At 41.4% G+C, this 12,887-nt stretch overlaps 1 long non-coding RNA gene across 2 annotated transcripts; it reads left to right on the forward strand.

The window, feature by feature from the left end:
• Positions 1-671: 671 nt before the first annotated feature.
• Positions 672-12,475, forward strand: LOC121134009. 2 transcript variants are annotated; one of them, XR_005871008.1, is made up of 5 exons: positions 672-1,011; positions 3,516-3,810; positions 4,391-4,482; positions 6,606-6,674; positions 11,662-12,475. It is a non-coding gene; the product is annotated as an uncharacterized LOC121134009 (long non-coding RNA). The 2 variants fall into 2 exon arrangements; XR_005871009.1 differs by having other exon boundaries at positions 3,516-3,662.
• The last annotated feature ends 412 nt before the right edge of the window (positions 12,476-12,887 follow it).

Raw genomic sequence — 12,887 nt, forward strand, 5'->3', positions numbered from 1 at the left:
AAAGCCCATTCAATGTGAAGTTCACAGAGGAGAGAATCTAACAGGATGCTGGAAAAGTGAGAGTTTTGGACAGTCTTAAACACAATCTCTACACAACAACTCCATGCCCAGTGCCCATGAAAACACCCCACAGTTATTTGTGTGTCCCTTCAGAGAGTTCTCAGAGGAGCCAGTGCATTCTGTCACATATAGAAAACTTTGAAAACAAACTAAGATGCTTGCCTTCTGATGTAAATATTTTAAAATATAAACAAATATAAAGACCACATAGAGTGTGGACTGTCATTAAAAGAGGATTTTTAGCATGAAATTATTAAGTCAATTTACTGTTGGTTTTTTGCATGATTAGTAACATTATGATAGGTCACATCAATGCAGCAAAATTATTGATGATGTCATGTAAGATGCCTAATTTTGGGGATGACTTTTTCAAGTTATGTAAGATCAAGAATATTTAGGGCTGTATTAAAGCTCATTGTTAAGGATTTTATAGGGATACTAGACGAAGGGCGGTCGATGGCAAATATCCTAGTGATGTAGAGAAGGTAGAAGCTGATGAGGGTTTGTTTACTTTCAGGTTATAAGTTAAATTGTTGAGTTCTAAGGTGATGGAGAAATCCGCAGTTGTTACTAGGATTGCTGTAGCTTTTAGAAACCATGGTAATGCAGATATGAAATACGTGAAAAGGTAAATTCTATTATTATTTATAGTGCCATCTTATTTAAAGTCTTCTTATTACATGCAGCAACTACGCAGAAGCCATACAGCATTAGGAAGTAAGCAGAGAGCCACAGACAATTCTGGGTCTCCTGCAAAAGCTGTGAGTGCTGCCCTGCTGGGTAAGCAGGTTGACAGCCAGGATCCTGGTGTTCAGAAACTCAAACAAAAGAGTGAAATCCAGTCTCCAGGGAAATCTCTACCTCCATTCTGCAGGCTATTCTGAACTCTTGAATAGCAGCCAGACCACCTGCTTGTGAGGCATTCAGTGGAACTGGGGACTCTTGTTGCAGGTACAGATCACTGTGTGTTATGATAAGCACACCTGGGGGATGGGAGTAATGGGCGTATCTATATTAAAAGGGTTATTATAATTTTTTTCATTCTCTTCAGCTCTGGGAATCAATAACCAAATCAACGCATAAGAGACAAAGGGGGATATTTTTGAGGAATGCCTCAGAGGTTAAAAGCGCTTGCTGCTACTGTAAGGTGCCAGTTCCTAATCCTAACACCCATATTGAGAGGCATGCAGTTTCCTGAAACTCTAGCTCCAGGGGACATGTTGCTCTCCTCTGGACTCTGCTGATCCTGCACTCATGTGCACATACATCCCCACACATGTAAATTTAGAAACACATCTTCAAAAGATAAAGAATCAGTGTAGTTAGTCTATGATGACCCTGCCGCAATATTGAAGGTTACCTGCTAAGAATACGAGCTACACTTCTTTCCCAGGCTGCATGTCAATTTATGTAGTTAGCAGGAACTTGGGGTAGTGAGTCACGCTGTATCCAAAGAAAGAATCAGAGAGGAGAGTGCAGGATGAATGCATTTTTGCTGCTTTGTTCCTTCTATCCTTTATACTCAGTTCAGAATTAGGCCTGTGAAATGGTGCTGCCTACATTTAGGGTGGGTCTTTATTATTAATTTTTAAACCACATTTAATTCAAATAAGAAAATCCATCATAGGCAAGCTCAGAGGCCATGCCCTATGTGATTTTGTTGTTTCCTCACCCAAAGGCTGAGATGAATCTCAAATTAACCAGTAACAGTATAATTAACTAGCAATATACCTGTCTGTCTGTCTGTCTGTCTGTCTATTGAGACAGACAGAAAGAGAGCAAGACTGTGAGAAAGAGGTCAAGGATAAGAAAGACACAAACAGAACAACAGAGAATGGAACACACAGAAGAGACAATAATAAAAGAGAAACAAAGAGAGCAAACAGAAAGATTAATAATTTTACCATGGCGGCATGAATGGCTAGTAGCAGGGCTTTCAGGTAGAGCTTTCGTGTGTACCAAGCTTCATTCAATATTACTTCTATTGGTGGGCTCAAGGAAAGGCTGGCATTGACAGAGATTTCACCCTGTCCTAGACCTGGTGATCTGGAGTCACTAGATGCATTGTGTATGCACTTATTGCTTCCCGTGGACATATGAGTGCAGCTATGGTCCAAAGACTCTTGCCTCTTGGGAACTAGTTATGGAGAGCAAGGAGAGTTTAGAAGGCAGACATTTTCCCAGAAATGGGGCACACTTGTCGTTTTTCAGGTCTCATCAGCTCACGCCTTTCAAAGGTTCTCTTTTCTACTTTCCATTTGTGAGACAGATGGATTGAAAGCCACTGTTTGTATTCCCTTGCCATCCTTTAGCTGAAACCACAGAGATAAACCGCTGGTGTTTACAGCTTTATGTCTTGAATTGACAAATGCGATTATATGAAATTAAAAAGCTTCTGCATAGCCAAAGACCTGATCCTTAGGGAAAAGAGACTGCCTATAGCATGGGCAAAATTTCTTTCTGGATAGATCATGTAAAGACTGCAAAAAAATTAAATATGATGCAGTTTTCTTATTTTTGTCATTATTTTCTTCCCTGATGGAATCTGTACTAAGTCATCTTGATTTTTAAAGACTTTATTTATATATGTGTGTTTATGCCATGTATGTGAGTGCAATGCCCAAAGAGGTCAGAAGAGGGCATCGGATTCCTTGGAACTGGAGTTATGGGTCGTTGTGAGCCTCCTAATGTTGGTGCTGAGAACCAAACTCAGGCCCTCTGCAAGAGCAACAAGTACTCTTAACCTCTGTGCTATCTCCCCTGCCTCTCCTCCTTAGTACACTTAATAGCAGTCTAAAACCTCTACAGACCTCCCTCTCTTGTTTTCCCCTTTGAGAACCTCTTTATCCTGTCTGGATAGTTTTATCTTCTTTTATGTGATTGATATATGTACCATCCCTGACTCATGAGTTTGCAGTCTAGTCCCAGCTCCTGCAAGGTTTATAATAGACTTCTGCTCAGCAGGCTCCCTGTTTGCCCTGGGGACCAGTACAGCAAGTTAGGACCTCTCTATCTCTTCTTGACCACATTTGATGAATACAAAGGCTTGGATATTTTCCTAAGTTTATAAGCCTTGGTACTTTCAAAATCTCCCAAATGAAGGGATAAAATGTTTAAGCAGATCCTTCCTATAGGTAACCGTATGGGGAATTACATACTGAGACTTGCCTAGATGCCCTCAGATACTGTCAGGCAATTGGTGAAGACATTTATCTATAAAAATGGAATAGAGTTACACTGAACATATTGGGGGAATAGCATATCTCATTCTCCCATATAGGCAGCCATATGCAGAGGATCCAAAACTACTGAGCTCTGCACTCTTGCCACCTCTGAGAACATTGGAGAGTGATGGGAGGGGATGTCATGGGCATCACTGAGAAGATGTTGTCTGCATCTCCGGTTATCTTGGGGTTCTGAAACGAAAATCACCAGTGGGTATGTCTTTCTCCTAGAACTCACAAGAACTCCTGGGGACATACAGTCAAATACATCTGAAGTCTAATCTGCTCACCAAGAGAACCCTCCCATAGACACAGGAGAAAGAAAACAATTGACGATAATGTCCCTTGAGGGACATATTCGAGAGAACAGAGACAGAGGTATCTCAATCCACAGCTATGCTGGTACAGCCTGACACATGTATCAACTCAAGATAATGGGGCCCAGAGACACAGATCTGTCATTGCATCTACTTGGGAGCCTGAGGCAGGAGGATTGCTTCAGCCTGTAGTTCCAAACTTGCCTCAGGTACAAAAGAAGTTCAAGACCAACATGGATGACTTAGTAAGAATGTCTCAAAATAAAAGCAAAAGGGAGCCAGGACACTGCATGATTTCTCGGGTCTAGACTGCTGTGCATCTACCCATCAATCAATATGCAAATAAGGTGGCAGACAGTCAATCCCTAAGCTAGAAAACCTGATGCACCCTGGCTCACATTGTCCTTCATAAGTTTGCTGGGCATTTAGGATATCTCTCTGCATTTGCAAATCGCCTTTATCCGAGGGCAAAAATGACTGTGTCCTCTCTTTACAAGACTCATTCTGCACGTGGATGCCAGCAGAACCCAGGCACCTTTGTGGAAGACATAGTGTCTCATGTCTTTTGTGCTTATATCCCGGAGAAGGATCCCAGGTCCTTGAGTAAACTTTGTTTGATTTTAACGCCAGAAAAAAAGGCTTATTAACTTTTCAAAAGATTCACTTACAACACAAAGAAGCAGAGAAAATTCACAAGTAGATTTTCCAAAGTGAACACTCCAACCAAAAAAGAGAGTTTCTGTCCCTTTTATACAAAGGAGAACTAAAATGTCTTTTTCTTGTTCTTAGTTTTTACCTGCCCATATGGATCTCCAACTGTTTGCTAATGACTACATATTTTGTTTGTATATGTCCCCTCTGCGAGGCTGGATCTTCTGAAGGTAAGAATATATCTTTATTTATTTTGTATTCTCACTTCTCTCCACTGGGCGCTACATACATTTTTCATTTCATTATTGCTGTCCCAACATGCAAAGAACTCAAAACAGTAAGGAACTATTTAAACCAATTTAAAAATGGACAAAGGACTAGAGTAGGCATTTTTGTTTCCGAGTAGGACATACAACTAGGTAGAGACATATGAAAAAATGTTCAGCATCATTTACGATTGGGAAATTTTAAATTAGAACCTCATATTGCTAGAACGGATATTTAAAAAAGATGGCAAGGATGTGGAGAGGGGAGCCCTCTCACATTGCTGACAGAAAGGTGAATTAGTATTGGCTTTATGGAAACAGTGTAGGGGCTCCTTCCAAAACAGAAAAGTTTTTTTTTGATCCTGTTTCATGGCTGTATGTTTATTCAAAGGAAACAAAATCAGATCATTGAAGAAGTCTTGATTATCCTGTGTTTATTGTAACATCATTGATACTACTAGTCAAGATTCAGAATCTCCTGAAGTGTTTGTCAGTTGTTGGCATGGAGATGATTTGGCTACATAGTCGAGGCTGGCTTCATCTTCATAGTAATTCTCCTGACTCAGTTTCCTGTGGGCTGGGATTATAAGAGTGCACACCATGCCCACCATTAATTCATGTTGATTCTGACAATTCACCCACACCCTTGTCTCTCAACAATTTTCTCTGATTAACCATCTAGTGGTTTGATATTGATTATCCCTCTTCATGAGATGACATATATCCTGGCTGGTCTCATATGATCCAACACTGGAAGAGAACTGACAGATGTCAAAGAATCAGTGCTAATACAACCCATTCTTGCCAAATTTAAGTAAATAAGAGAGAGCATAAAGGAATCATAGACCAGATTTATCTGGGATCTATTTCTAAGTTTAATTCTGATGCCTTGCCCTTGGGATTCCTGGCATCATAAAAATACTGCTTAGGGCTGGGTGGTGGTGGCACATGCCTTTAAACCTAGCACCCTAGAGGGAGAGGCAGGAAGGTCTCGCTGAGTTCCAGGACAGCCATGGCATTCAGAGAAACTCTGTCTCAAAAAGCAAACAAACAAACTTGATCAGGTCATTTTGTTAGAAGTTAAACTTACAAGAAAAAAAAAAAAGACATCCACAAAGTTTTACAAAGAAAATACAGAACACAACCAACAATGATAAATACTTGCAGATTTTCCACAAGTTTGATTATAAATTCTTCAAAGAAATACACAAAATGTCAATGACTGAAGACTCAGAACATTGTAGAACAACCACACCAGGACTTTCTGGAACCTCAGCTAGTGCTGAATCAGACTAGGTGCTTTTTATCATATACAGAATTTTAAGGCAATAGCTGTAATAGACAGCAACATGCTATATTTGAATTTAGTTCAGATTAAGTGACAGCCTAATTTGTCAACAATAAGCAACACCTATATATAAATAGACAAAATTATTTTTTCTAATAAAGTAGTTTTATAGTTGTGTTGTTTAGGTAACTGGTGAACTGTGAAAAGCACTCTTTATGCTAGTATGTTGAATTAGGGTATCTATGATTAACCTAGTAAATATGATAGTTATGATACAGTTCAGAATACTCATGAACACAGAATATACAAAATAAGCATCATTGGTAATTCTGGTTTGGAGGGCACTAGCTTGGTAAAGTGTTTTCCTGAACTTTATACTTGCGAGAGATAAATGCATTCAGAATACAAGAGACAATTGGCATCACTGCTACATATGAGTACACATATGTGACACATAAATCTAGCTTCTACTGTGAAGCAAAATTTTGGAGTCCACACCTCTGCAGGACACTAGGTCTACAGTAACAGTAAAGACGAAACCAGGATCCTCTATTGTGATGATTGGCTTGACAAGAGCTACAGCCCTTTGGGAACAGAACTCAGTTTGGGAAGATTTCCTCAGTTGAGAAAATGCTTCGGTCAGATTGGTCTGTGGAACACTTTCTCGATTGACAGTTAATGTGGGAGGGCCCAGTTTATGGTACAGGGTGTCATCCCTAGAAAGGAAGTCCTGGGTGCTATAAGAAAGCAAACTGAGTAAGCCATGAAGAGCAAAATACTAAGCAGGTTGCCTTCACAGACCCTGCTTCCGTTCCTGCTTTGAGCTCCTGCCTTGGCTTCTCTTCATGCTGGACTATGCTGTGGATTTGTAAGCCTATAAACTCTTTCCTTTCCAAGTCGGTTTTTGTTATTATGTTAATCATAGCAATAAAACCTAACTATAGGCAGCTGCCCAAATAACAAGGTTTTCATCTGAACAGTGCCGACTACAGAAATCAGAGATGTTAAAATTTGTATCGGCCATTTTAATATGCTCCCTGCATAGCAAGCACATGTTTGTCGCCCCGAGTGCCAACTATAGCACCTGCAACTACAAGGTCGGGTCATAGCACATCTCCACGTTTATCTCTGGCAAGAAAGCAGCTAGAATTCACAGGAGCTGGCCAGAAGAAAATGCCGTTTTTGGAAAATAACAAGTTGTATTTATGTGTATCAGAAACAAAGTAAAGTCCTTAAAAGGGCTTAGTTTGGCCTGAGGGGTGTGTGTATGTCTGTGTGTTTAAAATGATTTCTTTTTATTTACTTATGTGTGTGTTATTTGTGAGTGGCTATGCGCATGCGAGTGCAGTGACTGCAGAGGACAGAAGAGGGCGCTGGATCCCCTGGAATTGGAGTTACAGGCAGATGTGAGCTGCCCAATGTGCACGCTTAGTGGAACTCTCAACCACTGAGCCATTCCACTCAGGCTCTTGAAAAAATTTTCTTTTTGCTTGCTTGTTTTGTTTTTGTTTTGTTTATTAAATAAAGTCAAGTGCACGCATTCTTTTAGAGAGGGAATTTCACATGTAAAAGCAGTATTTTTAGCATGGAATCGTGAGTTATGACACTGTACGTGTCCTAACTTTCGGAGTGAGGCAAAGGACACTGTGGAGAGACAACTTGCTTCTGAGAGTCACCGTCAAAGTCGGCTTTAGAAGCTGAGCTTGTGTTTCCTTTAGCCAAACACTAATCAAGAAACAAGGTGGCCCAGATTAGAGCCGTTTGTGTGCAGCTCCTTGGACGCTAGCCTTGTCACGAAGCAAATAACAGCGGCAGAGATCTTTTTATGATTTCTCCTACCAACTCCGTTGCCCGGTCTATAAAGAGCCACGGTGTAAACACCCTGAGGGGAGAAAATTGGAGAAGAAAAGCAGAAAGCTTTCCCAGATATCATCATAAATAAGTGCTTTTGTTGTTGATGATGCTGTTTGGTGCTGATGTTAGAATGACTTACCAGCCCAGGAAATCAAGCATATTTGTGACAATGAATTCCCCAGCATGGGGTCCTAATGGGAGACCATATCTGCCTGAGGCTGGATATCTGATTTCCGAAGCAGAATCAAAGCTGGAATGAGAGGATGAAGTGTCTATCCTGTTGTGTAAACAGAAAATGAATTAGAGAGGAAAGACTTTCTGTTCTATAAAGCCTAACAGCCACTTAAGTGGATGGCAGTATTTGAGAAGACTGAGCTGCTCCTAATGGCTGGGTGCCTATCCCTCCGTCTGGGGAGCTACTTAGAATTTTTAAAAGTAGAAGTGGAACAGTCTCCTGTGTGCACGGACATCCCTAAGGTTGGATGTGCTGGGGGGGGCGGGGTGAATGTGATCTTTGGGGGGGAGTCAGTAAGCACTGAGAGATATAGATGACATGAAGCCCCCACAATGTAGAAGCAAAAGGGTTTTCCTAAAAGCCAGCAGTTTGTGAGAATCAACTAACTTAATTCTTCCATCTTCAAAAGATGGGCTCTTCTGTAATCCAACCCTGTAGAAAACGATACCAAAGCATCAATAATCTATTCTTTAATTTGTTTTTAAAAAAGCACATTAAGCCTATTATTCTTGCCTGTTATGCATGAAAGCCTGTGCACTACATACAAAGGCCAGAAGAGGGTGTCGAAACCCCTAGAAATGTAGTTAATAGATGCTTGAGAGCCATGGTGTAGGCGCCGGAACCCCTTCAAGAGCAGTAAGTGATATTAACAATTGAGCCTTCTCTCCAAGGATTTAAAAAGTACATGTTCTCTCTCTCTCTCTCTCTCTCTCTCTCTCTCTCTCTCTCTCTCTCTCTCTCTCTCTCTCTCTCTGTGTGTGTGTGTGTGTGTGTATGTGCATGAGCACGTGCATATGTGCTACATGCTATGCTGCTCAAATGGCAGTCAGATGACAACTTGCCCAAGTTTACTCTCTTTCCACAATGCCGGTCATAGTGCTCAAACTCAGGTCATCACTGACAATAAGCAACCCTGTACTGAGCCTTTATTGGTGAAACATTCCTTTACAGACTGAGCCATCTCTGTAGTTCAAGCATTTGTTCTTGAACAGTATTAGCCTTGGGATGAAGCAGTGTGTCATCAATACTTAGATACTTCACATAGCTTTTGATAGAGGATCAGCAGTAAAGTCTCCAGAATACCCATCCTCTGGACACTACAACTTGCCTTGTTGTCTATAAATGCACTGGCCTACATCCACAACTCTCCTGGGATACAGGAAGGACTTTGGACTGCAGGTTGGACCTGCCTGAAGTCTGTTGCAGGCTAGATGGGTCTCTGTCATCACACTCTCTCTGGGGTTACAGAATAAAACGTGGGCTTGGGTGATAGCTCAGGTAGTGCAAAGTGCATTGTTTGGATGCAGGAAACCCTGAGCTCTACCTCCAGCATGAATAAACCAGGCATGATGGTTCATGTGTGCAATCCCAACAGTTGGAGATGAAGGCAGGAGGATCAGGAGTTCAAAGTCATTCTCAGTTACATGAAGTGTTGGAGGTCAGTCTGGGCTGCAAGAGATCTTGTTCTAAATAAATAAATCCTTGAATAATATACTCAATAATCGGCACAGATATTGTCCAGTAGTACTTTATAAAGTGGGTGAGGGTCTCAATGTGGCACAGTCTTCTCCCCTTCCACTACCCCTCCAAACACAGCCATCCTTTGCAGAGACACTGACCAAGATGGGGTGCTACTTGCTATTCGGTTCCTGAGACCAAAGGAACCTGTTACAGGAGCGTGCTGACTGTGTCCAGTGTCTTTGTTCTTGACTTTAGTCTTGACAAAACATGGGCTTGCTGATTCAAAAACCATTTGTTCTTCAGGGTTTTGAGTGTGAGGCCAGTAAATTCATCCAGACTCTCAGAAGATGAGCAGATCGTGCATTTAGACACACTTAGCTTTTCCTTCCCCATTGCTTTCTAAACCCTTGGAGATGTTGATTTCCTAATGGGGTAAAAAAAACCCAACTCATGTTCTAGTCAATGTTCAGCATCAGAAATCTAAATGCCTTAACGAGTTGGTGAAAGTGAATGTTATGGCTTAATTTTAAGATGCTTCCTCTGCTTTGAATGTTTATTTCCCATGGTGGGTGATTTTCTGGGAGGCTTTAAACATTAAGGAGGTAAAGCCCCACTGGCAGATGAGTAGAGGGGCTTTAGTAGTGACATCCACACCATGGTTCTGGTTCTCCACTCTCTGCTCTGTGGCTCACTACCATGTGACACCTAATGCCAGAGGCGCCTGCCACCATACTTTCCCTACCCTGAGGCCCAATATGCTTCCTTAAGTGGTTTCTGCTAGGTATTTAGGTCGCAGTTATGAAAAGTAGCTGATGTAATGAAAAACAAGCACCAGGCAGCTTCCTAGGAAAAATCACAAGAAAGGAGAAATGTACTCATTCTCTCACAAAACCCTAATATACAAAAAGGTGATCTTGGTTTGGGGATGTGGGTTGCTTGGCAAGGTGCTTTTTCCAGCTGAAGACTTGAGTTTCATTCCAAGATCCAAGATTATTTTTTAAAAAGCCAGACATGAAAGTTTACGGCAGTAATTCCAGCTTTGGTGAGGTGGAGACAGATGGATCCTTGGGCCTTACTGGTCAGTCAACTTAACTGGTACACGATGGGCCAGTGAGAGACCTTGCCTTACAGAAAACAGTGTGGATGCCTCCTAAGGATGATACCTGATTCTGCAATCTGGCTTCCACATGTATGTATGCACACATATGTAATCACACACACACACACAAACACACACACACACACACACACACACACACACACCAGAAAGGTAAGAAAAACCAGATGGTATTGAGATAGATGAATATCTACTCTACTGTCCCTATAGTAAACTGTATAAAATAAAAGCACAGCAGAGCTATCTTTCGCTTGATACCCCCATGTGAGTCAAATCTCCCACATCTTCATCCAACCTTCTTGCTCTGTAGGTGATTGACGGAGAGTGTGTCCATCAGGTGACTGCTGGTATAGACACGTGTGTGAGAAGGTCACAATTGGAGCCACTTTTTAAATCCCAGCTTCCCTGGGTTCCTGAGGTCAACCAAGATGGTTGCTATCTGTTGTCCATAGAATCTATCCTAGATTATCTGAAAGACATCCTTGTATTACTAATAACATTTATACTTTAAGTCTATTTTCTCTCCAAATCTCTCTGACTCTCTCTTTCTCTCTGTCTCTCTGTATCTCTGTCTGTCTATCTATCTGTCTGTCTGTCTGTCTGTCTGTCTCTCTCTCTCAAAGTCTTTGTCTGTGAACTCCCTATTAGCCAAGGATGACCTTGAATTTATCATTCTCCAGTCTCTGCCACCTGAGCTCTGCAGAGAACTGACTTGCATGGATATTCTCTGACCTCCACAAATCACACACATGTTCTGTGGTGAAAGTATGTGCACACAATGAGTCAATAATAAATGTTAATTTAACAATTATGAAAGAAGTCCCCTCATTCAAGAACTAAGTTGCCTCCTGAGGAAAATAAGCCCCATAACTTAAGCATGATGAACAACTGGCTTCCTTCAGATTTATAAATGTAGACACAAATGTGTTTTTCCTATAAAATATGTCTTCAAGATGCAAGCCATAAAAAACGGCCCCCTGGGTTCTAGATTTTTGTAACAAGATCTGCCCCGTGTTCAGATTGCATGGCTAATGTGCCGTGACCCCAGTGGTGTGCAGTAGGACTGAAACACTTTAATGAGTGCAGCCGTCTGTATATTAGCAGATTGAGTGTCATATAACAGAATTTGACCTTGATATTTCTGAAAGGAATTTAAAATATCACATGATGCTTCTGAATCAATTTCAGGTGCAGTTAATCGGGGCTCTTGTTCAAGATGATGTCGTGTCCAGCATTCTTCATTAGGAAGATGGGCTGTTTGGAGTATCTGAGTAAAGGTGCATTATGGGAAACTGGCAGGCTTAAAAGCACAATGACCTTGGTGTAATTCTGGGGGATTTGCTACAAGCTTAAAAACAGAGCAGGGGTTTAAGGCTGACAACAGTAAACATGAACTTTAAAGTTGTGTGCCCATTGGCTACGCTTGTTTAGGCAGGTGAAGTAGATTGTCCAAGTGTCAATATACGTTACTTCAGACAAGAACCAACATGTGTTCAGCTTGTATAGCACATACAGACTGGCTGGGAAATAAATGACACATGTCCATGTATCAGTTTGTAAAACAGTACCAAAGGAAAAATGTGTGAGCCTCAGATATTTTCTTAAAGAGTGACTCTGGGGCGCTCAGCCCCTACTGATGCATCTACAATGCAACCCCTACATCTAAAGCTCAGAAAATCTTGGAAGAGGAAATGGAATGAGTCAGAGAACAGGAAGGCCTGCTGCTTGACAGTATTTTCTACACAACAAGAAGCTGCACACATGGGATCCAACAATATGGTCACCTAAGCAAGACAAGCACAAGGACAACTAAGTTGACATACCAACATAGATGGAGAAAGCTCATAAGTCTCCAGCTCTTGATGAAGAGACATGGTCAATTTAATGGCTGCTAAGACAGGGAGAGTCTGTCTCCTCCAGGGATAACCCTTCTGACATGTTATTGATATCAAGGGGTCAGCTATGGATACATGTACATATGAACAATAATAAATGGACTCAGTAGAACATGTTTAGCTGTTTGATTTTTACTCTTTGGCTCTTTGGGGGCTTGCCACCCAGTTCCCAAATAATCACACACAGAGACTTAGTCTTACTACCAAATACCCGGCCTTAGCTTGGCTTGTTTCTGGCCAGATTTTCTTACCTTAAATTATCCTGCCTACCTTTTGTCTCTGGGCTTTTACATTTCTCTACTTCTGTTTATTTTTACTTTCCTTCTTATTCTATGTCTGGCTGAGTGGCTGGCTGGCTGGCTGGCCCCTGGCATACCCCTCTCCTCCTTTTCTTGCTCCTCAATCTTTCCTTGCCAGATTTCTCCTTCTATTTACTCTCTCAGTCTTCCAGCCCCACCTATCCTTTCTCCAGCCTTGCTATTGGCCATTCAGCTCTTTATTAGACCAATCAGGTGTTCT

This window comes from Mesocricetus auratus, unplaced genomic scaffold (assembly GCF_017639785.1).
Source record: "Mesocricetus auratus isolate SY011 unplaced genomic scaffold, BCM_Maur_2.0 Super-Scaffold_100025, whole genome shotgun sequence".
NCBI lineage: Eukaryota > Metazoa > Chordata > Mammalia > Rodentia > Cricetidae > Mesocricetus > Mesocricetus auratus.